At 28.9% G+C, this 27,506-nt stretch overlaps 1 protein-coding gene across 5 annotated transcripts in view; it reads right to left on the bottom strand.

The window, feature by feature from the left end:
* The window catches only part of LOC123274034 (homeotic protein antennapedia-like), a 194,003-nt gene extending 166,897 nt beyond the window's left edge, over positions 1-27,106 (bottom strand). For 3 of the 5 annotated variants that reach the window (XM_044741547.1, XM_044741552.1, XM_044741559.1), the window contains exon 1: positions 26,489-27,106. The gene's annotated coding sequence lies outside the window, so the exon portion shown is untranslated. Of the gene's footprint in view, positions 1-6,065; positions 6,780-26,488 lie in introns of those variants that run through there. The other 2 variants (XM_044741535.1, XM_044741542.1) reach the window with 2 other exon arrangements.
* Positions 27,107-27,506: the final 400 nt, after the last annotated feature.

The raw sequence follows: 27,506 nt of genomic DNA, 5'->3' as shown, positions 1-27,506 counted from the left end.
TTTAAATAGGGGTGAGGGGGAGGGGCGCAAAATGGGCCCCTTAAGAAAAAAATGTTGATATTCTTAGTGTTTTACTCTGGTTTTACTTTTTTTTAGTCCCTTGCCAAGTATTTAACCTCCATTTGCTTTGTTCATTAAAAATGAAAAATTGAAAATGTGGGGCAAAATGGGCCACCTTCAGAAAATTTTTATAATATGAGTTTTTCAGCTCGTTTTACTTTTTTTGCCTTTTACTGAGTTTATAGTATTAATTTTTTTGTGTATATCGAAATTAAAAAATTGAGAAAGGTGGGGTAAAACGGGCCCCCCAAAAAATTCAATATGTTTCTTACTTGTTTTATATTTTTAATTTTTTTTATTATGTATTCAGTATAAAAAATTAGGATAACAATAGACCCTAAAAGTCATCCTTGCAACTTCCCGCTAACTCCATACCTAAGCGCTCCACATTTCATGCAAAAAGCAATAATAAATCAGGTAAAAAATGTCGGAGTAATTTAAAAAAAAAAAATGCGTTTTTTTAATTATTTCGACAACGGTATCTCTCAAACTAATCAATCAATTTCAGTCGCGTTAACGGCGATCAACGCGGGTTTCTAAGCTTAAAAACCGATCAGTTTTTCGAATCGATTGGTGAAGCCAATAAAAATGTATCACAAAAAAAAATTTTTTTTTGAATTTTTTTGACGATATCTCACAAATGAATTTACCGATTTAAAAAAAAATTTAAGGCATTATATGCAGTCTTTCTAGAACAAAAAGATTATTTATCACTAACCAAACAATCGGACGTGAGATTTCAAAGATATGTTAAAAAATTACTTTTTTAATTTTTTAAAATTAAATATCTCTTGAACTATTCAACCGATTTTGACGTTATTGGCGGCGATTGAAGTGATTTTTTTAAGCTTTAAAAATCATCTTGTTGAATCAAAAACGATCCAGGAATAAATGTCGGAGTTATGTAAGAAAAAAAAAAACACTTTTTTCCTGATATTTTGTTCACGATACGTTACAAACAAATCGACCTATTTTGATCGCGTTGACAGCAATCAACGCAGTTTTTTAAGCTTAAGAGTTGATTAGTTTTTGAAAACGATTGATTCAGCAGATTAAAATTTATTAAAAGAAAAACATTTTCTGAAAATTTTATTTTCGAGATTACTCAAAATCTATTGGCCCGAATTACCTTAAATATTATAAAATATTTAGGGGCAAAGAAACTCTTTCGATTGCTGTCAATCCCGTTTGAATCAGTCGAGCCGTTTGAAAGTTATGAGAGGTTTACGTTCATCCACACACACACACACACACACACACACACACACACACACACACACACACACACACACACACACACACACACACACACACACACACACACACACACACACACACACACACACACACACACACACACACACACACACACACACACACACACACACACACACACACACACACACACACACACACCATCGCAAAAATAGTTAGGGATTTAACAAAAAATATAGTAAATAATGCTGTTATTTAACTCGCGACCTAGTTTGTATTTTACCTATATAATTTTTTCTATAATTCAAAAATTCTAGAACACGTTTAACTGAAAAATATTCTTTGGTTTTTAAAGTCTAATCAGCCCATTATACCTCCCAAACACTTGAGAATCGAAAATATTAGGGGGCCTATTTTTCCCCTAGGGGCCCATTTTGCCCCCCCCTTCCCGTACTAAGAAATGATTTCTTAAATACAAAGAAATCTTCTTAAATGTTAAGAAATCCTTCTATCAGTGTAAAACAAAAAATATCCAATAAAAAAATTGCCCACATTTGTATGCGAACTTCGCACGCACACGTTACACACTTTTAATCGGCTCTCAAGTACGTGACTGCGCATGCTCGCGTGTCAGAAGAGTCGTGTGCATCACTGGTTGTTAGCAGAATAAACGGGACACAAAAAAAATTTTTTTTTTCATATATTCTTTATTCTTCGATGGATTTGCTTGATGTTACTATTAAATTCACTATGTGCGATTTAAAATTGTTGATTCCGTACATTAATTTACTTATAATTCAGCTGCATGCTATACAATGAGTATAACTCATAACTCGTAATTCATAATTACATAACCGGTGTATGTATTGCAACAATGTATTCCAAAACAAGGTGCATGAAAATTATAGTTCGAGGTGTTCAATTTGAGTATCTTCTATGATAATTTTGGAGTGTAATTTTTATTGCTAAAACTCATGATTTATTTATATCACTAAATGATATAAGATGTATGATTGAAGTAGAAGCTAGCACTTATAAAATAATGGATGCCTTTTTTAGCAACCGCAAACTTTTATACTTGAAAATATAAGACCGAAACCATATTATTATGTTTGTAGTTTTGAGCAGGACACGCGGTATTCGAACTATAGCGTCTTACTGGAGACTTCCGTACACAAACGCTTCGGCGCTATCTAATTTATTGCTGCGAGTCATCTACCAAGAGTACAAGAAAGATAATGATAGGAAAAAACCGATTCATTCACCGTTCTACCACGATGAATCTTGGTAAAACTTACTTGTATAAAAATGTACTCGTCGCACGTGTTGAGGCGTTCGCATGTCATTGTCACTTTTTTTAAATATATTTCTTATGAGAAAATAAAAGAACCGAGAAAAATATCGGAAGGCGAAAATCAATCATTAATAATGATAATTGAAGAGTTCAGTAAATTCAAAGCCAACTTTCCCGATCCAAATTGACCGTAGACTAAATTTTAAATTTTAATTTTTACTTATTATTTATTTTCACCACATTATTGTCGGTATGAGCACTCATACCATCCTTGGGTGAATATATCTAACAATTAAAAATCTTTATTTTAATTAAGATTAAGCAAAGGTGTTATATTCTTTACTCAGTGAAACTTTTTTCGGCCACCGAAAAAATAATAACTCGGAAATGCTCAGACCAGGAATCGAACGTGGGTCTTTTGATGAAAAATACATCATCAAAATAGTCAATTAGTATAAGAATTACTCAGTGGGTCTTAATAGGTAACCGAATGATAGTTACGGACAATGTCTCGGATAGCTTAAGGGTAGAGCAGTTGGCGCTACATCAAAAGATCCAGGTTCGATTCCTGGTCTGAGCATTTCCGAGTTATCATTTTTTCGGTGGCCGAAAAAAGTCTCACTGAGTAAAGAATATAACATCTTTACGTAATCTTAATTAAAATAAAGATTTTTAATTGTTAGATATATTCACCCAAGGATGGTATGAGTGCTCATACCAACAATAATGTGGTGAAAATAAATAATAAGTAAAAATTAAAATTTAAAGAAAATTTAAAATTTAGTCTACCGTCAATTTGGATCGGGAAAGTTGGCTTTGAATTTACTGAACTCTTCAATTAATGAAGTCACCGATCTTCGGAATAAAAATAGAAATAATGATAATAATAGTTTTTGTTTTATGGTAAGAAATTATTAACTGAAAAATATTTGTTAAGTTTTTCACAAAATCACGGTAAAGTCGTGACCTCGTTTTACGTAAACCTCTCGTCTAAAAAAATAAAAAAAAAAAATCTTTGAGCGTAAGGACAAAAGAGTATTTTTGGTTCTTAATGCGGCAAGTAGAGTTGAGTTGTGTTGCAAAAACACGAGAGTATAAATAAAAATAATAAAACTATAAAGTAAATAAAATAACATAACATTAGAAACGGAACTTCGGGGAAGCTAAGATAAGAAAAAGACTGAAAAGTCAACTCTCCGAGGATAGACGCATATAAGTTGCACATGCTTACGAACCTTCCCGCCAGAGGCTGCAGAGATGAGAGACGAAAGAGGAAAGATGGCGGCCGCCAAAGTCTCTAACCGGTTCGTTTATATTGCTCTCTATTCTTCCTTCTTCCTCGCTCCTTCTATCTCGAATATTGCATCTATTATATATATTCCTTCTAAAATCACATTTACACGATCTACAATATCTCAAACAATCTCGGTTTATAACTTATTACTCCGATACTTTATTTCTTTTTTTTTTTTTTTAATATTAAGATTGCAAAAAAGTCGAAAATTGCTTTCAGCATTAGTGCCGAGAACATGTACCTTTATCACAAAAATTATCAAAAAGTACATAAATACTATAAGAGTAACTGAAGTAAATTCACCCGGAGATATACTTCAAAAAATATTGTTTAAATATGTTCGTTCGGTTAAAGAAGTTAAATTTCAACAGTTTCAAATCTTCAGAAAAAATCTATCATTTATCGCTGAACTTCTTAGTTTTTTTTTCTTTAAAATCAAAAATTTTTAGTTTTTACAAAAAATAACAGAATTATTTTCTCATTGATTGACTTCTGAAAATCTATCATATGAAATTCATGATTCAATTGAAATTGGTTTAGTCTGAAAATTATCAAAAAAAAAAAAAATGAAGCCTGATTAGTTATTGGTTAAGATTAAAGTGCGCACATAGCGCAAAATTTAAATTTCTAGTACAATATTGAAATAAGTAAATTTATATCTGTCAACTACAAAATTTTACAATTAAAAAATATTTAACTTCATTATTACGACCACTACTGACCCAGTAATTTTTCTGGTGGAAACCGAATAAATTTCAATCTTTTATTCTTTGTTAGTATAAAATTACTAGTGAAACCTGTTTGCAAAAAGTTGCATCATAGTCTTCTTTAATGAACTAATCATTTTAAGATATGCACAATAGATTATTTCTAATAAAACTATTGATATTTTTTATTTATACAAATGAATAGAATTTATTCAATTATGCTCAACTATATTCATATATTGTATATAAAATAATATAATAAAAATTTTATACCCAAGTAACAAATGTATATGTTATATTTATTTACTTGAGTTTATCGTAAAATTACTTCAAAATAATAAAAATAAATGAAAATCTGAGCATAAATCTCGTAAATTTAATGTTTGATACAAATATAGTCATCATGATAAATCAGGAAATTTAGTCTCTTACATTGAAATTGCCTTATAGTTTTATCTGTATCAATCCTAATAAATGTTTTTCGTATATTTTTAAATATCACTTTAATCGAAATGACGAGAAAATATTTTTATCTGATCGGGATGATCAGCTATAGGATAAAATGAAACTATTGCATACACTGATCGAGAGATCACCTTGATATTAAAAAAAAAAATAATTTACAATCAAGAAAATAATTTTGAAGAATTAGATCATCTTGAATCGAGCAGAAAAGTTTTTTGAACCAACTAAAAATAACTAAAACCAAAAAAAAAATTTTTTTTAACGACTTTTTCTCTTGATTTAAAGCAACAAAATTTATTTAAATTGTTTTTTTAGTCTAAATTTATTTTTTAAATCAAGGTTATTGTCTATAAGTTTCTCACAAAAATAACAATTGAAAAATAGGTCTATCAAGCTAGCATGGACTCGTCCATCAGGCATTGACTTATTATTCAAGCAACAAAATTTATTTGTGGTGCTAAATTTGTTGCTAATTAGTTGCTCTATTCAGAATATTGTTGCTTGTTTAGATTCCGAGAAATCAATAATAATGACCGTCCAAGATGGGCTCTGCCACTGCTAGCTTGATATGCCTTTGAAAATACGTATACTAAATATGCCTTTGAAAATATTTTTATACGTATTAATTGATTCAATTTTCTTTAAGTCTTCTAGTATTTAATAAATGTTCAACTCAGTAATAAAATTAGTAATATGGAAATCATGATTAAAATCGACCGGAAAAAATTAACATCATTTGTCGGTCATTGAATCAGTGGAATTTCACTGTTTCACAGCTATAAGTATACCAAGTGGAATACTTATAACTGTGAAATAGTGAATATACCACTAATTTTCAGTAATTTTCACTGTTTCAGATTTAGAAAGCATATGGTTTTTATGCTTATTAAGTAAGTCATAAAATATTCTATAATCTGCGTAAATGTTGATGAAAATGTTATTCCTGATTTTTTACAATGTGTTTTAGACAATGATAACTTGTAAAACCTCAAAATAGGAAAATATTCATAAAACAAACTATGGCATATACTTACAACGCAAAATATTATCGTAAGATTCATTATATATACTTTCAAAAAATGTGCACTTAAAACTTCCAACTATTTTGATCCTATAGCTTTTTGCACTTGGTTACTTTTTCAAACTGAAGCCACACAATTCAAAAATTAGTTGCAGATCTTTCATCACTGTACTTTTCACCATTGACCTAGACATTTTTTTGATACTGTGATATTCAAGAGCTCGACGCACTTAATTACTACTGAATTGATAATTGTTATTAAAAGTAAACAAGAATTGCCTCGTCAATATAATAAAGAATCCGTCAGTTAAGATTATGTTTCGTAGATAAAGCTGTGTCTATCAGCCATTATGCACTGCGGCGCGGCACAGAAACGAATAGGTCAACACGAGACTGAACACCGCTGACCACTTTGCTGTTTACCCCCCTCAATCATCAACATAAGCGCGCTTTTACACCTACACCTTGCCACTGTCCATCCCCTCTTCATTCTTTTGTCAGTATCCATTCTCTAACTGTCTGTTACTTCTCCTTCCATATTATTACACTTCTTGTTTCCCGCGTTCTTCAGTACTCGCCAGTTGCATGCATACATATTATTTCATATTTTGAGAAATCATACAATAATAGCTAATGCTCATACGACAATTAAAATTGTTTCATTAGGTTGGATATTAGATCTTATCGTACTATCAATATTTCTGTTTGTATCATATCACAAAATTCTAGACCTACAGTGAAAACCGTTTATAACGACACTGAAGGGACCTCCTGTTAATGGTTGTTACAGCCGATAGTCGTTATAAGTAAATATTAGTAATGCATGGATTATATTCGAAAACAAAAGTGCACGGATTAAATTAAAAAACAATACTTGATGAACGTTTATTAAACTAATAAATACTTGATGAAAGTTTATTGAACATTTATTAAACTACAAATAAATTAATTTATTAAACACTTTAATAAAATGGTTTTTAATAAAACCACGTATAAATTTCAATACTACATTTAATAACATAATTATTTTTGAAAATAACCAGTTACTTTGTCGGAGAATTATTTTAAGATTGTGACGAAGTTGTTTTCTACAACTTGTAAGACCATTAACTAAAATGAAAATTTAGAGTTTACTACTATAAGTACTGTGAATTCGGTTGCTATAAACGATTTGTCGCGATAAGCAATGTTGTTATAAGCGGGTTTTGGCATGAGAATTTTATATGTAGTAGAGACGGGATTAAAAAATTTCGTCGTAATAACCGACACGTCGCTTTAAGCGAAGTCGCTGTAAACGGTTTTGACTGTATTTATATTTTTATGTCAAAATATGATTCTATACTTAATCAAAAGAATCAAAAGTTATTTCCACACTTGTGGTTAAAATAATCATAAGTTATTCACTTAGCTGAATTATTTAGAAGATCTCAGTTCGATTCCAAGTGACATTTCAATTTTTAAGTCAACTTATAGTTGATCATTTTTTTATTTTGTAATCACTTGCCTGAATACGTAAGGTGTTGAACAGCATTTTTCTTCAGTAAAAATTCATAAAAGCGTGTAATTTTTTTTAACTAAGAAATTTCATGAGTCAAAAATAACTAAAATTTCTCAGGAAAAAATTTTGTAAACTAAGACAAGTTTATTAGATCAAGAAACTAAATTTTCTGACGATAAAAAAATTTTTCTCAACTTAATGTACGGAATAATCCATGTTGTTTACGGCAAATAATTCAGTAAATTCAACCAAGGTTCACGAATATGTTGACAAATACACAAACAGTCAAGCTATTGTAAAACTTGTAACGTTTCGTATACGGAAAAAAAAGTTGTAGAAAAAATTACATTTGTCACATCGTAATCCAGGATCAGACTTTCGATATCTTCACTTTCATAATTTTACATTTTTTAATTTACGATGTTGCATAGTAAAAATTCGTATATTGACTACTTTCATACACAATTTTGCGATGTAAGATCGCAAATTTTAAAAAGAAAAATTACGAAAGTGAAGATATTGAAAGTTTGGTCCTGCGCTGATTGAATAGAAGAAATCTTGAACCAAGAATACCATTTTGAAGAATGTGATTTTCTTGAGTCATGAAGATAAATTTTTTAACTAAAAAATTATTCTTGAGCCAAGATTTTTTTCTGTTGACTCAAGATAATCAATTTCTTCAAAATGATATTCTTGGATTAAGATTTATTTTATCCAATTAAGTTAACTTTTTTATCAGTGTGGATTACGATGTGACAATTGTAATTTTTTCTACAATTTTTAACTTCCCACTAAGAAAATTGAAAATTTTCAAAAATCGGGAAGTTATTGGTTTAACCCCGTTTTTCGAAAATCGAGTTTTCATCGGATCTCGACGTTCCGAGGTCCTAGGAAGCTTTCCTGACTATTTCCACGATGATGTCCGTACGTCTGTATGTGTGTGTGTGTGTGTGTGTGTGTGTTAATCTCTCGTAACTTTTGAACGGCTTGACCGATTTCATCGCGGTTGGTGTCATTTGAAAGGGCTTCGCCAAACTTAGATTTCCTGTGAGTTGGAACCGATTTGGATCAGTAGATTTCGAGAAATTGCAAAAAAAGTGACAAAAAAAGTTGTTTTTTTTTTTTCATTTTTTTTAAATATCTCCGAATTGGCTGAACCGATCAACTTCTAAAACTAATCAGCTCTTAACCTTGAAAACCCGCATCGATCTCTACATAGAGCGTCAGAATCGGTTGATGCGTTCTTGAGATGTCGAAAAAAATCGAAAAAAGTGTTTTTTTGTAATAACTCCGAAATTTTTCATCAGATCAATTTCTTTGTTTTAAATTTTTTATAGAGCTCAAAAAACCACATCGATCGCCGCCTACCGCGTGAAAATCGGTTGATTTATTGAAAAGTTACAACAGTTTGAAAATTAGAAAAATCGTCTTTCATCGAATTTTGATAAGACTTTTGAGCTCGAAGAGCTCAAAGGCATAGCAAAGCTATCTCTTTGAGCTCGCAGAGCTTAAAATAACACATAAATTGTATTTTTGAGCTCGAAAAGCTAAAAAACATCATAAGTGCAATTTTAAGCGCGTAGGTATGGAATTAGCGGGAAGTTGCAGGGATGGCCTTCAGGGTCAACCGTTTTTCTAATTTTTTATTACGTGTTGTTTTATTAATTCTTTATCAGGTTGCTGAAAAATTGTTGCAGTTATAACTACAGTTATCATTAAGAAATTAGCATGAATTATTGTTACAAGACGATGAAAATATAAAATAACATACGATATTATTGAAGCAAGACATTAAATTTCTTTAGGATTAAAAAATGATTATTCATTTTTGGAGCATTGTTATTAGTAAAAATGACTGCCTATTATACCCTAAAAAATTTCTGTTTATTGTAATAACAGAATGAAATGTTTATGTTTAATTTCTTAAAAAAACGAATATAAGTTAAAATAGTGAAGTATGTTATAAAGTAATATTCTAATATAAGCACAATCAAAAGTGACTTTCTTACATTATTTGATAAGAATTTGAAACCGTTAAATTAATAACTTTCGATATTAATAATAATTCAAGTACATACTATTATTTTAAATTAAGTGTGCGATTATAATGTTAAGTCAGTTATTAAGTAAAGTATAATAGTTACAAATTTTTCTTTGTAACATTATTATGTGATCAAAGTTGTGCATAAAAGTCATAAGCGGAACGCAATTTAATTTTTTTCAGTAATAAAATCAGCAATGCAGTGAAATTTATGATACTTATAAAACAAATAGAAACAAATGTTTTAATTTAGCATTCAGTGCGTATGATATCCGCTTATCTTGAACAGATCTAGATTAATTGTAATATTATAATAACAAGTTTTAATTAGTTATAGTCGAGTTAAAATGGAACAAATCCAAAAGTAGTTTTTAGTTTCAACACGCAAGATCTAAAGACATTTTTGGTGTATTATATAGCACCTACTGCATACTCACGCTACTATCAATAAAGACACGCGCTTAATTTAATTCAAAATGAAAAAAATTATAATATTTTACTTCAAAACTTTTAATAGTATATCATAACTTTTTAATAATTTTAATAAAGCTGTTGAAATTTAAATTATTTTTTAGCAACATGTGCCGCTTATACTCTCAAAATGTTAGCGTATAGTTGGATAATAAAATACTTATATTTACAAAAGTTGAGTATATAATTTATTTCACAATATTACAGTGATATCTGGATGACCGGAACCCGAAAAAGTGAGAAATCTATATTACGAAATTTTTTTTACTAAAAACTTCTTTAATTGATACTTACATTAAATAAAAAATTTAATTAAATCCAAGAGAAGAAATTTTGAACCAAAAAAGGCACGTTTTGAAGAATTTTTTATTTTAAATTAAGATGAAAATTTTATTAAATTTTAGTCAAGAAATTTTTTATTTAAGAAAATTTCGGTTTAATTTATAAAAAATTAATTTTTTTTATCAATGCATGATTTTTTTTTGTAAATTGAAAATTTTTTTGAAAATATTCCATAGTTGCATTAATAACTAAAACTTTTTATCTTATTCATGAGAAAACATTTCTTTCGTATTACATCAAAGTATATCCAGTTTCCAGGACGTGTTTATTAGCAAATAGTTTTCATTTTCTTTTTTAGTAATTCGCATTTAATTATTTTAAAGTTTAATATCGTTTGTCAGCCTGTTCCAAAACCTCGAAAAGGAAACTAAATTGTTTAACAGCTAGTAAAAAATAAAAGTTAATAACAACTCATGAAAATAGAAAATTGTAGTCCTACACAGAAAGAAAGGTTCACTTGAACCAAGAAAATATTTTTCTTCCGAATTATTTTCTTGGGCGAAAAAAAATTTTTTTTTTTGATACAAGAAATTTCATTTATTCCAACAAAATTAATTCATTGCTCCAAGAAATACGAATCTTGATCCGACAATTTATTTAAGTCAAGAAAATTTTCTTGTTTTGAGAAAATTTCTTTCTTGCTCCAAAAAATTAAGTTCTTGACAGAAGTAAATTTTCTTGTCTTGAGAAAATTTCTCTCTTGCTCCAAAAAATTAAATATCTTGATGTAAATTTTCATTAATATTTTTATTATCTAACAGGCCAAATGGGAAGATCAAGTAATATTGAATCACTTTTTTTCATTCAATATGTATAATTGCACTCTAAAATAATCTAAAATGGGTATCAAATATTCAAGAGAAAAATTTTCTCAAGGTAAGAAAATTTTTTTCTCAGCTGAAGTAGGTGGTGCTGCTTCCCCAAAGTATCTAAAAATCTTGATCAAATATAAAAAGTTATTGTATCAAGTATTTATGATAATTTGAATTAAGAAAAAATTACTTCCACCAAGAATAAAATTTCAAGAAAAATTTTTACTTCGGCCAAGACAACTTCGGTCTTCCTTCGGGCACCCGAAAATTTACTTAAGCTAAGAATTTTGTTCTCGAGTCAAGAAATCTTTCTTTCTGTGTAACTGTTTAAAGAATTTAATGTTACAAATTCTACTTTTTACAGAATTACTAAAAATAAAGATAATATTCAAACTCAATTTGCTGAAAGTCAAGAAAGATTGAAATGAATTGGTTTGTCAGAGTAAATATTCAAATCTTGAAAAGTATTTAATCAAGTCGATAAAAACAACTGCTATATCAAAATACCCCAATAAATTGACTAGATAAAAATATTTTTCTAAAAAGTAATAAAATTATTATATGGTTTACCTAGCATCAAATATTTTATATTGAACATTATTCTAGTAGTCTGTCAGTTGACTCAGTATGTACCACCTCCATAAGAAATCAGACATTAATAGGCTATAGAAGCAGTCGTGAAAGAGCAATGTGCACACCAAGGTGGACGCGAGATATCGAAAACCAGTTTCATCTCTTGAACGCTTAATTAAGGATCGTCGACGAATGAAAGGGGCATGCGTAAGTACAGTGGAGCTAAGAGAATTAAAAAAAAAAAAAAATAACAGAGGATTATATCAAGAGTGGAAAGATCTAAGTAACATAAAAGAAATATTGAAACTAAACCGTTGTCTTCTGGTCTTGTATATACGGAAAACTTCTACTTACGTTAGATTAGTCGCATATCACATATTCAATTGAATGTGTCTACGCCAATGTCATAAGATAGTATTATATTCCTTCTGATGAGAATTCATTTTACATTTGTTATCTTTTAACAGCTTTTATCACGCCGCTGTTAATATTACAAGTAGGGACTAAAAGCGAAATTATAAAAAAATGTATGTCCATTTATTTTTTGATACAGTAACTTGTTCAGTAGTTTATCCTACGGTTGTGGGTCATTACAATGAGTAATTATTATATCGTTTATTGCGCAAGTTCAACGAATAATCATACACATATTTGTAAAAACAATGTAACGCCACATTATTCTGGTTACTATAATATTATGTATCGACTTGATATCAATAAATTATCATACAGTGTACAGTGTATAGAAAATAGTTTATAAAATCTGAGTAAATAAATTGTATTTGTAATAAACGAAAAAATAAATGGATAAAGACACTTTTTTATCTTTAGGCGTTAGTTTCGATAGCATTAATTAATTCGTTTTATGCGTGTTTACAAATTTTTATACTTGAGATTATAGAACCCAAATAGAATAAAACATGAAATAAATGCGTTTTTGCTTCCTGTTCGATTCCCGTTACCAACATAACTTCAACTCTCAAGCTTTCAACACAACTATAGATTTAAATAACTGATTTTAATTGTATTATAATATAAGTTATATTTAAATCTTATTTAAAGCTAAATAATTTTTTTACAGACATATTCTAGAAGCCCCTCAATTTAATTTCTTTCTTCCTTTTTATATTACACACAGTAAAAAATTTTTCGTCAAATTTAACACAAAAATTTGTGTTGATGACTTTTTTTTACACAATCTGTGTTGAATCAACTCTATTTTGTTGAATCAACATACTAAAATGTTAAATTCTACACAAACATTTTTACACTTTACACAATGACGAAAAATTTTTTACTGTGCAATTATAATCAAACAGCAATAATTGGAAAAAATATTTCAATTATACTTTAAAGTATTTAATGGTAAGAATCCACCAAATTTCAGTATCCTACCAATCAAATTTGAAATAGGAAGCTGAAGTGTAAAAAAATTAGTATGCCACTTTTACTAGTTATATGTAATTACAATAATTACACGGAAAAAAGAAAACTCGAAAAATTACAGTTTCAGATTGTAATTATTACAGATTTTGTAAGAATTACATTGTAGAATGTAATATTTACATTGAAAGCTCTGAATATCAAATTAAAAAATTGAATTTAGAAAAATGTTACTTCAAACTGTAATTTTTCTAGTTTGATTACGACGAGACCGAATTTACATTTTATACTGTAATTTTTCGAGTTTTCTTTTTTCCTTGTACTAAGCTCCTGAAACTTATCAATGTCCTTCTGCGAAAATTGTTTTTGCATCAAATAATAATAGCAAACTTAACTTATTTCCAATGTGGTATGCGGCGTAATAAGAATGGCTGGTTTCGTGCCACCATCCATAAAATTTCCGGTCGGATACTGAAGACTTGAATAATGTTTGTTAATGATATTTTAAGAACTAATAAAGTGTTATTAGTAACTTATATGTATTTATTTTTAAATCTAAAAAAATATTTAGGGGTTGGTAAATATCAGTAATTTTTTCATAGTCCCGAGTAAAAATGAAATTATTATTTTTTACGAAAAAATAATAAATTTTGTTCGACCGCCGAACCAGCCCCGAACCACCGCCGCACCATACCGCCGAACCACCGCTGAACTACCGCCGTTTGGCGGAATATTCCGCCATACGCTAAAAATTTACTCCCCCTCGCATCGCCGAACCACCACTGAACGACCGCCGCAATAATTAATTAATAAATAACCCGACTAGAAATTTTAATGTAAGACTTATTGTACAACCTCCTTTTATTCAAATGCTTAATATTCAAATAAAAAAAATGTTTTGAATCAGACTGAAGTAAATTATTGATTTTTTTTAGTCGTATTGTTGATGTAGATTTTTAATTTCGTCCTCGGGTTGCACAGAAGCGGTGAGCCGATCGAAATATCCTGAAAACATTTTAAAGATTAAACTGCGATGGGAATCGAACCTGGGTCATCTGCGTGGAAGTCTCGAACATTACCAACTGCGCTGCAAGTCGTAGTTAACTGAGAGAATTTGGTTTAGTTATTTGAATGATCAACAAATATTTTATTTCAATGTGTACCACCAAACGGCGGTCATTCAGCGGTGATTCGGCGGTCAAACAAAATTTATTAAGTTGACAATTTTTAATTCGTCACAGCTGTGATGCGGCGGTGGTTCGGCAAATTGATAAATTTTAACCTGTCACGGCGGTGGTGCGGCGGTGCTTCGGCAACCATAAAAAAATTCAAATAGTCACAGTCATAGTGCGGCGGTGCTTCGGCGGTGTTTTGGCGGTAGTGCAGCGAACCCAATTTTACTTAAACAGTCGCGGCTATGGTACGGCGGTGCTTCGGCGACCATACAAAAATTCAAATGGTCACAGTCATAGTGCGGCGGTGCTTCGGCGATTAAAATGCCGTGCAGCGGTGTTTCGGCGGTGATGCGGCTAAATTCTGTTTTTACTCGGGGTATTGAAATAATGATGTGTAGTTGACATGTAGAAGGTGTTTTGATGTTACTTTACTTTGTAAAATTGTTACATTATGTGTAATATAATCTTCAAGGCTATATTTCAGTTGGTTACGAAAATATAAATAAATTGTCAAAATATTAAGATCATAAGTGCTATTTACATTGCACAGTAAAGGAGTTTTTGTAATTGCGTCCAAAAAAGTTTGTGTTAAAAATTTTTAATGTTAAATATTCAATACTTCTGTTAATTTAATTAAATTACTTTGACGGAATGGCATAAAATTATTTACTGTGCGAATAGATTTTTGTGAATCGTTGTATTTTATTAAATTATTTAACGCAAACTTAATGGTTAATTATGTAGAATGTTTTGAAAAATAAAAAAAAATTTTTATCGTGGTGAGGTATATAAAATTTGAAATATTAATTGATAATTTAAAAATTAAATCGAATATTTAATCAATTATTATCAGCTCAATGTTGATTTATTTGAAAATCTTGCTTTATAGTGAGTAATAAATAATTGTTTTTATATATTCTTCAAGCAATATTAAAATCCTTTAATTGAAATTTGAACTTATTAGTATTCAATTACTCTAATCCTGATAAACAAATGGTTCATTTTACGTTATCATTCGAAGTATAACAATACTGTTTAATTTGAATAATGAGAATAAATATTCGGATATAAATTATGCATGTATTTTGAATTCTCTATTTATAGTTCAAAAAGTGTTACAGTTGTTATGTTGGCGCAATTGACATTCTAGTTAATAATATACATAATTAAGCAATAGCACAAAAGTTAAAGCTGAATAATAACTTTTGTATCGTAATCTTAGTATAACATCACAGCAAGATTGTCGGGAACAGAGCTAAAGCAAGCAAAACTAAGCAGCTCTGTTAAAAAGGACCTTCACTGTTTCACTGTATGTTGTGGCGCTCCTTGATGACATCATTGGCCACCTATGTCCTGTTCATACTGATCTCCTAGTCTAAGCACGTAATTTCAGTCAGAAGGAACATCAAACAAAATAAGAAATAATGTGCATATTTTTGCAATTTGAACTGATAAATCAAGAAAAACGTAAAATCGTGGATGACATTGTAATATATTATTGTAAGCTATTTTTAATAATTTACACGAATTCTAAAGCACTTTTTATTAGTAGGTATTAATATTCTTCGTTGTAAGATAAAATTAATTATACAATAAGCCATGCAATTAAAAAATTGAATTTTCATCGACCTATTCAATTAATTAATTAATGTATTTTACATGATGCGCAGGGAAAAATAGTCGAATATTAATTTTCAGTGTAATTAATTTCGTATTAAATCAACAAAAAATAATACATTGTATAAAATAAATTTTTTGACGGTTTTATGATACCAATAATTATTGTTATTTGATAATATTAATGATTTTTATGAACACTTTATCAGTGTAAAAATTTATAACTCTTCTAGAACGTGCATTAAATTATCGTGATAATAATTATGCAAATAGTAGTTTAATATCAATAAATATAAAAAGAAGTGAATTAATTAAATTTAATCGTTCGAAACTTTCATACAGAATTATTCAGATTCAAGAAATGTAAAAATTAATTCATTCGATAAAAGTTTGTAGCTTCCAATATTTCAAAATTGCATTTCATGGGATATGTGAATTCTATTGAATAATTCCTTTGTAAAAAAAAAAAAAAAAAATAAACTGCTGTGAATACAACCGAAAAAAAAAAAATTAGAACATTTCACTCTCTTAAGTTTTTATTTTAATACATTTAAATGTAACAAAAGGAGATGCAATAAATGTTTTGAGAGCAAGGTCGCAGCTTAATTGCATCACCTGTATTTTCCGTTCGGTCGACCAACGTCAACATCAGGTAAATAAAACTTGTACGAAGCTAAGTCCCTGACCATGAAACCCGTCGTAAATTACGACAGTTGTAAAAAAATACATTTATACAAAAAACTCCACGACACGCGGTGCGTTAGAACGTAACGGTATTGTCCGCGTTGTAGTCTTTTAGTCTTATAGCTGAAAGTGATTTAATCATCGATAGTAACGTTCTTAGAATTTCTTTCAATTTTTTATCAATTATACTATATCTGCTCAAGTTATTAATTTTTAAAATTATTTTCAGTGTATTATGCGAAGCATATTTAATAAATTAGATGGTGAGAAGTAAATGTCTACCGATTATTTTATACAAATAAATACATAAAAATTTCGCAAATAAAAATTTGTAAAGTGACATTTAAATTTACGGAAAGTTGCAAGATTAAAAAAATTTTGTTATTTTATGGTAAATATTCTCGATCAATTTTTTCATACGTTTATATTACCCGCTTCATGAGATTGAAGTGATGCTGTATGTGACATTGACATTCATATCAATCTATTTCACATATCAAGTAAATTTCATATATTATTGTAATTTTTTGCACTATTTAGATGGTATATTATTGAGTTTTGATCATCGCTAATATAATTTCAAGAATTTATATCTCATTGAATAAATACACTCGTTAAGTTACTATTATTATTATTATTAAATTTTTGTTTATCATATTTGATCAATATGCGATCTTTTTTCTAAAAAATTGATTGATTAATATCAACGCAATTTTTGCTGTCTTTTTGTTGTCTTTCGTCCCTCTAAACTCAACAAATTAGATTGTGAGCATACTGCACACATTGTATAATAGTTAAATAAACTCAATCTTTCTAATGTATCTGTAACTTTGCAATTAATTAACAATTGCTTGATATAATAATAAATGAAAAAATACTGTTTTTCATACAATTCATAGCAGATAATTATTACGTTTCATCATGCACTCCGCAATAACTTCAAAAGTAGTCAGTAAAGGAGATTGATTAATGAGTTATCAACATCAAACTACTAATTGATAATGAATACTTTGTCGATATCTCTTCAGAACTTAAAAAAAAATGATATGTTTATTTATATGTAGTTATAAAAAGCGCTGAATAATAATATAAATTTATTAATTGCATACTTGTCCATAATCTTGAATTATTTTTTAAATCTTCGATGTTATTCGAATTATTTTGTCATTCATAAAAAAAGTTAATTAATAAATAAATAAATAACAAATTAATAATATTTTAAGTCCAAAAGACTTCTTAGCCATGTGGTTAGTTACTATTTTTAACTCAGGGGTGACTCATTATTCATTTTTATTAAGATTAGAGTGATTATTTTAATTAAAACAATATCGTCGTTTTTCGTTCATCATGCCGTTTCTTTTTTGGTTTGAATGTTTGTATATTCATGGATGAAACAATAATTATGTGAAGATTATCAATGCCCAGCATCAAAAATTTAATTTCATTGTGTTTTTATCTTACATGACATGTGAATAATCTATGGAAGCATTTTTCAATAATTAATGCGAGAAAAAACGTACTTTTAGTTCTGTCCACTTTTTTTCGATATTTTTAATAAATCGTAACGGAATTATGTCAAAATATCTCTTTTTGCAAAATTAAAATATTAAAATACTGCCTTGAAGGATTAAAATATCCAATGACAGATGTTTTAAAAAAAGCTGTCATTTTTTATTTGTACTATTGCATGGTTTTTAATTTAATTTTTTACAAAAACTAAAATATGAATTTTGGTAAAACTGAGTGATTGTATAGCGATTAAGTTCCGTCGGATGTAACTACATATGTTTATTGAGTAAGTGCATTTTCTTAGTCACACTGATAGAAGGATTTGTTTATAGTTAAAAATATTTGTTAATATTCAACAAATCATTTATTACAAACGACTTTTTAGTCCTTAACAAATATTTCTTAGTATTTAAAAAGATTTATTAATATTTAATAAATGAATATCAGATTTATGAAATACAAACAAATCATTTTAAATACTAAGAAATATTTGCTTAATACTATAAAGTGGTCTCTAATAAATGATTTGTTAACTATTAATAATTATTTTTTAATACAAATAAATCCTTCTATCAGTGCACTTATAAATTTTTTTCTTACGTATGGGTAATTATTATCAGCAGATAACAATTAGGTAAAAAAATATTAATCCTTAGTCACAAAATTTAATGATATTAAGAAACTGTAGCTTTAGGAATTTTTTGTAATTTTAATTTTCGTCTAACAACTGTAAAATTATTAGATTATTTTAACTTTTCCACACCTAAATGAAATTTTTAATTTTTATTCAATTTCTACGAATTGGTTTTGAAATAGAATATTTCCAAAATAGCGACTCAAACACTCATATAATTAATTGAATTTATAATATAAAATCACTTATCATCAAATGTGTATAAATTCATTTTTTAAGTTCACATTTTATTTATTCTTTTGTATTTGGATAACGAAAAGTTTTGATAAATTTAAAATTTTATATACTACTAAAAATAGAAGCATCATGAGAACAAATAATTCATTGTATTTTTTTTTTGTTTTTTTAAAAATAAATTTAGCATCAAAACCTATATTGCTTGAGCATTAATCCCACGAAACAAGTCAATCTGAAACCAATCGTGAATGTTACAAGCTAGCGGGTTAAAAACAGGCGTTTCTGTCCGTAGGGACATCCCTTTTTATAAGTATATATCTAGAAGTGACTTTAAGTTATTAAAATGGACGTAAAAAATTGCGACTGTTTTTATGAATGCCTATAGGCATATTATAATATAAGTTAATAGCTTAACAATGCACACTAAGTAAACAAATCTTGCATAATATCATATATTTTTGCATTGAAAAATCGCTCTATTGAAAATTTTTACTGTGAAAAATTTTATGTAAAGAATTTTCCAATTTCATTCAAAATAATTTTATTAACAAAAATAAAAGTTTCAATCCAAGTAATGTATTCATTTTGAATATTAAATTTATAAATACGCTTTTTGAACACTTTTTTCTTGTAAAAATTTAAAAAAATTAAATAAACTTGAACATAAAATTTTTATGTTAAATTTTTCAATCTCAAAATATATTGTATATTTAAATTTGTAAATGTTATTTAAATTTTTAAATATATGACTGAAATGATCATTTCCTTTTTATCCCATGTATAGAAAAATAAAATCAAAGTACGGTTGATGAATTAAAATAACATAAAAGAAAAAATCATACATTTTAATAAAATAATTTATAATTCGAATGTGAGTTTCTATATGGATTCAAATATAATTTTCAATAAGTTAATAAAATTTTCTTTTTTTGTCTCAAAAATTTAACAATATCTCTAACATTTAATGATATTTATTGAAATAAAATAATGAAAGAAAGATACCAATTATAAAAATAAATAATATAGAAGAAAAAGTGAATGAATAAGGAAAAGAACAACTTGTTTGGTTGTTATCATTGAGAAAACTATTAAAAGGAAAAGATGTAAAGCATCCGTAAAGACTTAAAGTGATCCGACGGCGAACATGCCATTATGGCGGTGGGAATAACGCATTTAAATACTCGTAAAACTAACTCACCACGCTCGGCGAACAAACGGGACTGCTGCCGCTACCGCGTCATCGCCATCGTTTTCATGTCTCGGTATTTCGCCTGTTCCCTCGTTCGTCAACCCCTACATAACGGAGATACTCAATTTTCAACAACAGGGTGCTACGATCCCTGTGTTGTAAACGATTTCCGAAATGACCGATTTTTCGTGGCAGACATACTAAACGAATTGTCCAATTGAGTTACCAAATGAGGTGCTTTTATCACTTTCAAATTCATTTTATATTCAGTCAACGATCGAATAATTTGTTAGTTTTGATAAAATTTTACATTCGTATTTATACATGCAATATATTAAAAAAATTTTTTTTTCTTTTTTCCACTCAATCCTTTCGCAGATACATACATAAAAAACTTTCAAACTATAAATTAAAATATCAATTTGTGAGAGAAATAATTTTACTTAGTAATAAAATAAATGTGCTGTTAACATGCCAATCGATATTTAATATAAGCTTATAACTTGTTGCAAATCACTTTGAAAAATTTTACGATTGAAAAATAAAAAGTATTAATTTTATATATAATTCACAATACAAAGTATTAGAAGTAATAGAAGCATTAGATAGTGTTCTACGATCGAAAATTTTCTTTGCAATTTTTTGGTTATTATTTTCATTATTATAGTTATTTTAGTTCACAGAGTCAAATTAATTTACAAACTACTGAATAGATTAATTGAAAATAATTTTGTAATTTACGAAAGTTGATTGATAGTGTAGTAGGAATAAAAAAAAGTTTGGAAAATCCAAAAGTGCACGACTCATAATGCTCATTTAATTATGAAATATAAAAAAAAAAAAAAAAAAAACTTAAGTCGTTCAAAATTAATTGCCGAAAAAACAGCTGTAGTAGGAAGGTACTGCACAAGCGCCCCTGGTGGTATAAAATGTACATAATATCTATAGATATAGATGTATCACCATCCATGTTAATTTTACGTGGATATATATAGATATACAGTCTTGTAGTTTTCGTTTTTTATTAATTGTAATTAAACGACACTGAATCAATTAACCATTCGCATTCAGTGACCTACAATCGTCGATTAGAATTTAAAAAAAAAAATTTAACTCAAATAATGGATTTTTTCACAAGTTACAGTGTTTCCGGGTTTCACACATGACGGACAGGAAAATTTTTTGACCTATTTTGGTGTTTTTTTCCAATTCTATTGCAGTAAATCAATTTTAAAAAGTATGAAATTAATCTCCATTAAATTATCTCGACAATAGTATGCAAAATATCTTGATTCCGTGAACTAACAAGGCTATAATAATAAAAATAGCCGCCAAAATGAGGCGAAAAAAATTTTTCGATCGTAAAGCACTCTCTGATGCTTCGCATCATGAGTCGTGCAATACAACGAAATAAACCAGTAAATTTTTCCATTCAAACAATGTAAAAAAATGTATAAACAAAAAAAATTTTCTTGAATCAAATAAATAATTTTAAAGAACTTCATTTTCTTAATTTTAGTAAATTTTCCTTAATTAAAAAATTTTTGTTCTTGATTCAAGACAATGAAACTCTTAAAAATTATTTTCTGGGTTCAAGAATTTTTCTCTCTATTTTCTTTCTCAGATTAATGTTTTTTTTTTTTTAGTGTAGTTTGAAAACATGATAACTTGACAAAAAATTTATTACTTGAGTCATATTCTTTTTAAAGATCGTTCATCTATAAATTCTTCCCTTACGTGCATGCATTATAATTTCAGCCTACGCTCAGCTAAATACACCGAAAAAAAGTTTACTTGAATCAACAATATTTTTCAGAAGACTAAAACAACTATTTTCTTGAGTCAACTGAATTAGTTTTTCTTCAAAAAATTTTTTCTTTCTCTGTAAGTAAAGAAATATTGTAAATAAAAATTACATAAGTAATCGATAATAACAAATTTCCTTTTTTTCACTTCATAAATCAGCAGTAGAATATATTTGTTATTATAAATTCAATGAGCATATGGCTCGTGCACTTTTATAGAATTTTCTAAACTTTTTAAAATTTATGATTAATTAAAAGTAAGCGTAAATGTTGATAATTTTCATCTTGAATTATTGAAAAATGTTAGTCACAATACTATATTATCATAACAAAGTTTTTAAAATGAAGCTAGAACGATGAAAGTGGGATCAATGAAATGTTATCCAAAGCCATGAACTATAAATTTACGATAATTAGTGGTCCCTGGGTAGAGAGATTTAAACTTAGTCCCGGCTCGAGTAACGTAAATCCACGAGATCGTTTTGCGGCGTGACGAATCGTTGCCACTCCATAATATCTATAAAATTCGCGTTAAAACTCTATTTTATCTTTCGTTAATTTTTATTTTCGTTGATTATTCATTTTATTTAAATTATAATCCATCAATAATAAAATGATGTATGCTTGTTGTTTGTTTGTTTGTTTGTTAATTTTTAGTTTTGTTTCATAATTGCAAATACGACAAAGAAGTTTTTTATGGGTTTAGTACGTATACAAATGCATGTATATATAAATATATAAATATATAAGCTAAAATTCTCAATAGCATCCACATATACATAAAAACATGTGATTCAGAGATGGGTTGCATAAATTTTTCGCCACTGCAGTACGTTTATGCATGCGTTCCGCAACGACCGCAGCACTGCGCCTCTAATTAATTATGATTAAAGACGTTACGCGCATAACGAAAATAGTGCACTTTTGATAAATAGCTACGAAATACCTTTTTACTTTTTATCATAACCCGCTTAAACAATCTGTAGCTCCAGATTAACCTGAATTATTTAAAACTATTAATCATGACTTACTTGATAATTTAAATATAATTTTGTACAAAGATTATTTACGACTTTTCAAAAAGGTTAATTGTAAATCATGAAAGTTATTGTTATTATATTACCTAAAATTTTTTTAAAGTTTCCAGGCTCCTTTCAGTTCATATTCAGCATAATAGTTATGGACTACTAAAGTAGTGAAGAATAAGTGAGAAGAAAAGAGAGCAAACCGTTTAGAGGTAGTTGTGAGGAAGGATTGAATCATGAAGTTACTTTAGAATGAAAGGTATTGCAAGGGTGGATAAAGTGGGACGGGGTTGGCTTCCAAAGACATTGGGTGACGGTGTGACACCCCCAGGCTTCACGAGCAACTTCTCTAAAGTGTCGGACTAAACTGATATGAGAAATGGCCGTTCCGTGCTGCCCGTAGGCGCTAAACCCATCTCACTACTTATTCGTGATATTTTAAAAATATCTTTTGGTTTAATGCCGTATATTATATTAAATTCGGTTAATGTAAATGCTGTATTTTAGATTAGTTTAATATTCTCTGTTCAGTTTTAAATAAATTTCACTTTTGATCAAATTATATCATTTAATAATACTTTTATTAATATTTTTAAATATTGTTAACTATCTGTAATATTTTAGGTGATTTTTAAGTTTCATGATCCACCCATAATAATCATATTTCAAATTTTTTCTAGCAATTGAATTTTTAACTTACCGCTAAGAAAATTGAAAATTTTCAAAAATCGGGAAGTTATTGGTTTTACCCCGTTTTTCGAAAATCGAGTTTTCATCAGATCTCGACGTTTTGAGGTCCTAGAAAGCTTCCCTGACTATTCCCGCGAGGATGTCACTATGTCTGTATGCCTGTATGTGTGTGAGTGTGTGTGTGTAAACCTCTAATAACTTTTGAACGGTTGAACCGATTTCATCGCGGTTGGTGCCATTCGAAAGGGCTTGGCCAAACTTAGATTTTGAATATACTTTGGACCAATTCGAACCGGTAGATTTTGAGAAATCTAAAAAAAACTGTAAAAAAAAATTTTTTTCAAAAGTGGTTTTTTTTTTAATAACTTTTGAACGGCTTTATCAATCAACTCCAAAAACTAATCAGCTCTTAACATAAAAAAACCACGTCGATTGCCGCGAATCCGGTCAAAATCGGTTGATTCGTTCGAGAGATATCGTGCAGAAAAGAAAACCCAAAAAAGTGTTTTTTCGGAATTACTCCGAAAATTATAGTTTGACCAATTGAATGTTTAAAATTCTAAAGGCTAAAAAAACTGCGTAGAATGCCGCCAACCGCGTACAAATCGGTTCATTCATTCAAAAGTTATTGCGGTTTAAAAATTCAAAAAATAGTGTTCTATGAAACTTTTATCAGACTTTTGAGCTTAAAGAGCTCAAAAGCATAGAAAAGGTATCTTTTAGAGCTTGGAGAGCTCAAAACAACACATAGATTGTATTTTTGAGCTCGAAGAGGTCATAAACTTCGTAGGTGCAATTTTAAGCGCCCAGGTATTAACGGAATTAGCGGGAAGTTGCAAGGATGGCCTTTAGGGTCGACCGTTTTCCTAATTTTTTTTCTTAAAATTCATCATAAATTGAATAATTAAAAAAAAAAAAAATTGAAAAAAGTATAATAAAATTGACATAAAAAAATTCCATTTTTTGAATTATTTGTTTTGACACTTAATATATGAAAGAAAATACTATAAATAGTTAGACTTTTGTAAAAACATTTTATTCATGATTTTAGGTCGAAATAGAATTTTAATTAACATTAAAAGCTTTAAAACTAATTAAAAAATGTACTTTTAATGTATTGTAATTTTTCAAATTTTTACTAAAATTCAAATTAAAAAAAAATCAGTTTTATTTTTTACTTTTCTTAATGAATTGAATAGGTAATAATACTGATAATGTCTTACTGTTATTTTAGTAACAAAATTATGACAGATAATATTATTTTAGTTTTTCTAAAAGACTGATTAAAAAAAAATTATTTAAGCTTGATCAACTGTTTGATTGTCGTATTGATAAATAATTTCAAGGTATGTCTATTTTTATTATTAACAATTTTTTTTTACTGATTTGAAATATTTAGAAAAAAAATTTCGTAAAGTTACGTGTATGTATTTTAAATAATTATTTGGAAATAAAATCAACATAAAACAGAAATAGTGGATTTTAATGACCGGGTTCTATTTTAAATATTTACAATTATGGATCTGAACGCAGATAAATAGATAATTTAATGAATATTATTTTTCTGAGCATGGTGATGAAAATAGCAGACATCGAAAAATTTTCAGTATTTTTTTAACAAATATATTACAGCAAAAAAATTAAGAAAAAAATTATCCTTATCTAGGAATTACAAAAAACGCAGAATTCAATTAAAAAAAAAAATTTCTTTAGTATGAATTTGTTGTTTACGTGAAAACTAAAAATGTTTTGATGTTTGCTGTTTTCTACGATATTTATTGAGCAGTGAATTCTTCGAGAAACAAATGGAAATCAATACAACAAAGCATGCATGTGCGTCATAAATAATGTCACAAAGTAAGTTTTAATCTATAATGCGTCATTAGTAAGAATATTATAGGCCGAGGTATGATCAAATAATTTATTTTATGGCGTATAATAATTAATTGTTATAATTTAGAGGATTTGTCTGTATTCGAGCGAAAACCACGATGTAAATAGTATATGATAGCTCTAAGTAAATAGATATAAACCAAGAGGAGGGAATGGTACCCACGAAAAAGGGGTATAGAAACGCTTATCATCGCCTGCAGTGCCGTCGACCGTCGCATCCTTATTTATGGCCTCCGTCAGACTCTATATAACACTTCCTGTGACTATTCTATCAGTGTTGTTTCATAATTTTTTCCATTTCTTATAAGATTTTTATCTTACATGCATAAATTATTATTCATTACAAATCTATACAATCTATATTATTTTTTATATTTATTATAAATAATATAACTGTAAAACTGGTTGATCATTGAACTAGTAAATAAAAATGAAATTTTAAAAACCTGTTCAATAATTACAACCGATCTTTAACAAATTCATTGTTTTATTTATAATAAGTCTTTAGTACTCATCATCCCAAGACTTTTTAACATATTTGATTGCTGATAGCAACGATTTAAATTACAAGAAGACATCAGCCGATTTTTAAATGTAGAAACCTGTTGTAATTCATAACAAATTCAAGTTACCAACTATCCGACGGAGTTTGAGTATGTACGTCAAATTTTTGGCGGGAGTGTGCGAGTTGCCAGTAAAATAAATATCACCATAATTATTTTCTAAAACCTATTACTACAAATAATGACTTTCTGCTGAAACTAAGTAAACCCAAGAGTTAAACAAATATTGACCATGAAAAATAAAGTATAAAGAATAGTTGTATGTCAATAGATGTTAGATTGTGGACTTACCCTTTTATGGCGAAATCGATGATTCAGTGAAGATGCAAATATGATTGCAAGAGTAGACATTTCCATTCCTTTCTCGTCATGACCCAGTGATGATTGATAAACAACTTGGTAGTGTTGCTGCTCACTGGAACTTACTTCTTGTAGTTGTCCTGATCTTCAGTTCGGCTGTCCTCTAATCCACCCGTAGTAGTCCTCAATACTCCGTGATAATAGTTGTTTAGTTGGTGCGGTTTCGAAGATGATACTTTGTTTTTTTGTTTTGTTTATTTTAGTAAATAAAATAAAAAAATTCTACCGAACATTCCGCACGTTTCAATAGAAAACAAGAGCAGAGATAACGATAAATAACCAGCAATGTGTTGATAGTGAAAATATGAGTAGCAGAGTATAGTAATAAACACGTGACGGCAAGAGAGCAATAAACATAAATAATTAAAAATATAAAAACAATAATAAAATAGTTTTGGTTGAATAAATAGGACGTACACCCCGCTCCTGTTAGTCGGCCGCAGTAGTTGTCGTCTACGTTCGCGTTACGCTCTCTCGCGGGGCAAACCAAACTTGTCGGATGGCAATACGTGAGTTAAATGTTCACCACGAATGGTTTACGGCCGATAGTCCCCACCATAAGCCGCCACGCGGCGCTGCCTCCGCTATACGTCGTGCCGCTGCTCTCGGCTCCTCGTGCTTGTCGCGCACTCCCTTTCCCCCGTGGCCCCTTTGCTGGTGTCCCCCACACACGGCCCCCGCGACAGCAGCAACCAACTTCGGCCTCGGCTCTGTCCGGTCGAGAGTCCGACTGAGGACAGGGTGGGAGAGAGAAAAAGACAAAACTAATAATAGTTTACCCGGGAGAGAGTGAGACCCAGAGAATAATAAACTGCTGGTTGGCTACCTGTGAGTGAGAATGATGGAGAAACATAGAAAAAGATAGAGAAAGAGAGAAAGACTAGACCCAGTAGAGTAGAGGTAGAGAGTAGACTGTAGACTGCTATAGACCTGGAACTGGAAGCAACTA

This window comes from Cotesia glomerata, linkage group LG1 (assembly GCF_020080835.1).
Source record: "Cotesia glomerata isolate CgM1 linkage group LG1, MPM_Cglom_v2.3, whole genome shotgun sequence".
Taxonomy (NCBI): domain Eukaryota; kingdom Metazoa; phylum Arthropoda; class Insecta; order Hymenoptera; family Braconidae; genus Cotesia; species Cotesia glomerata.
This window is presented reverse-complemented; position numbering and strand designations above follow the sequence as displayed.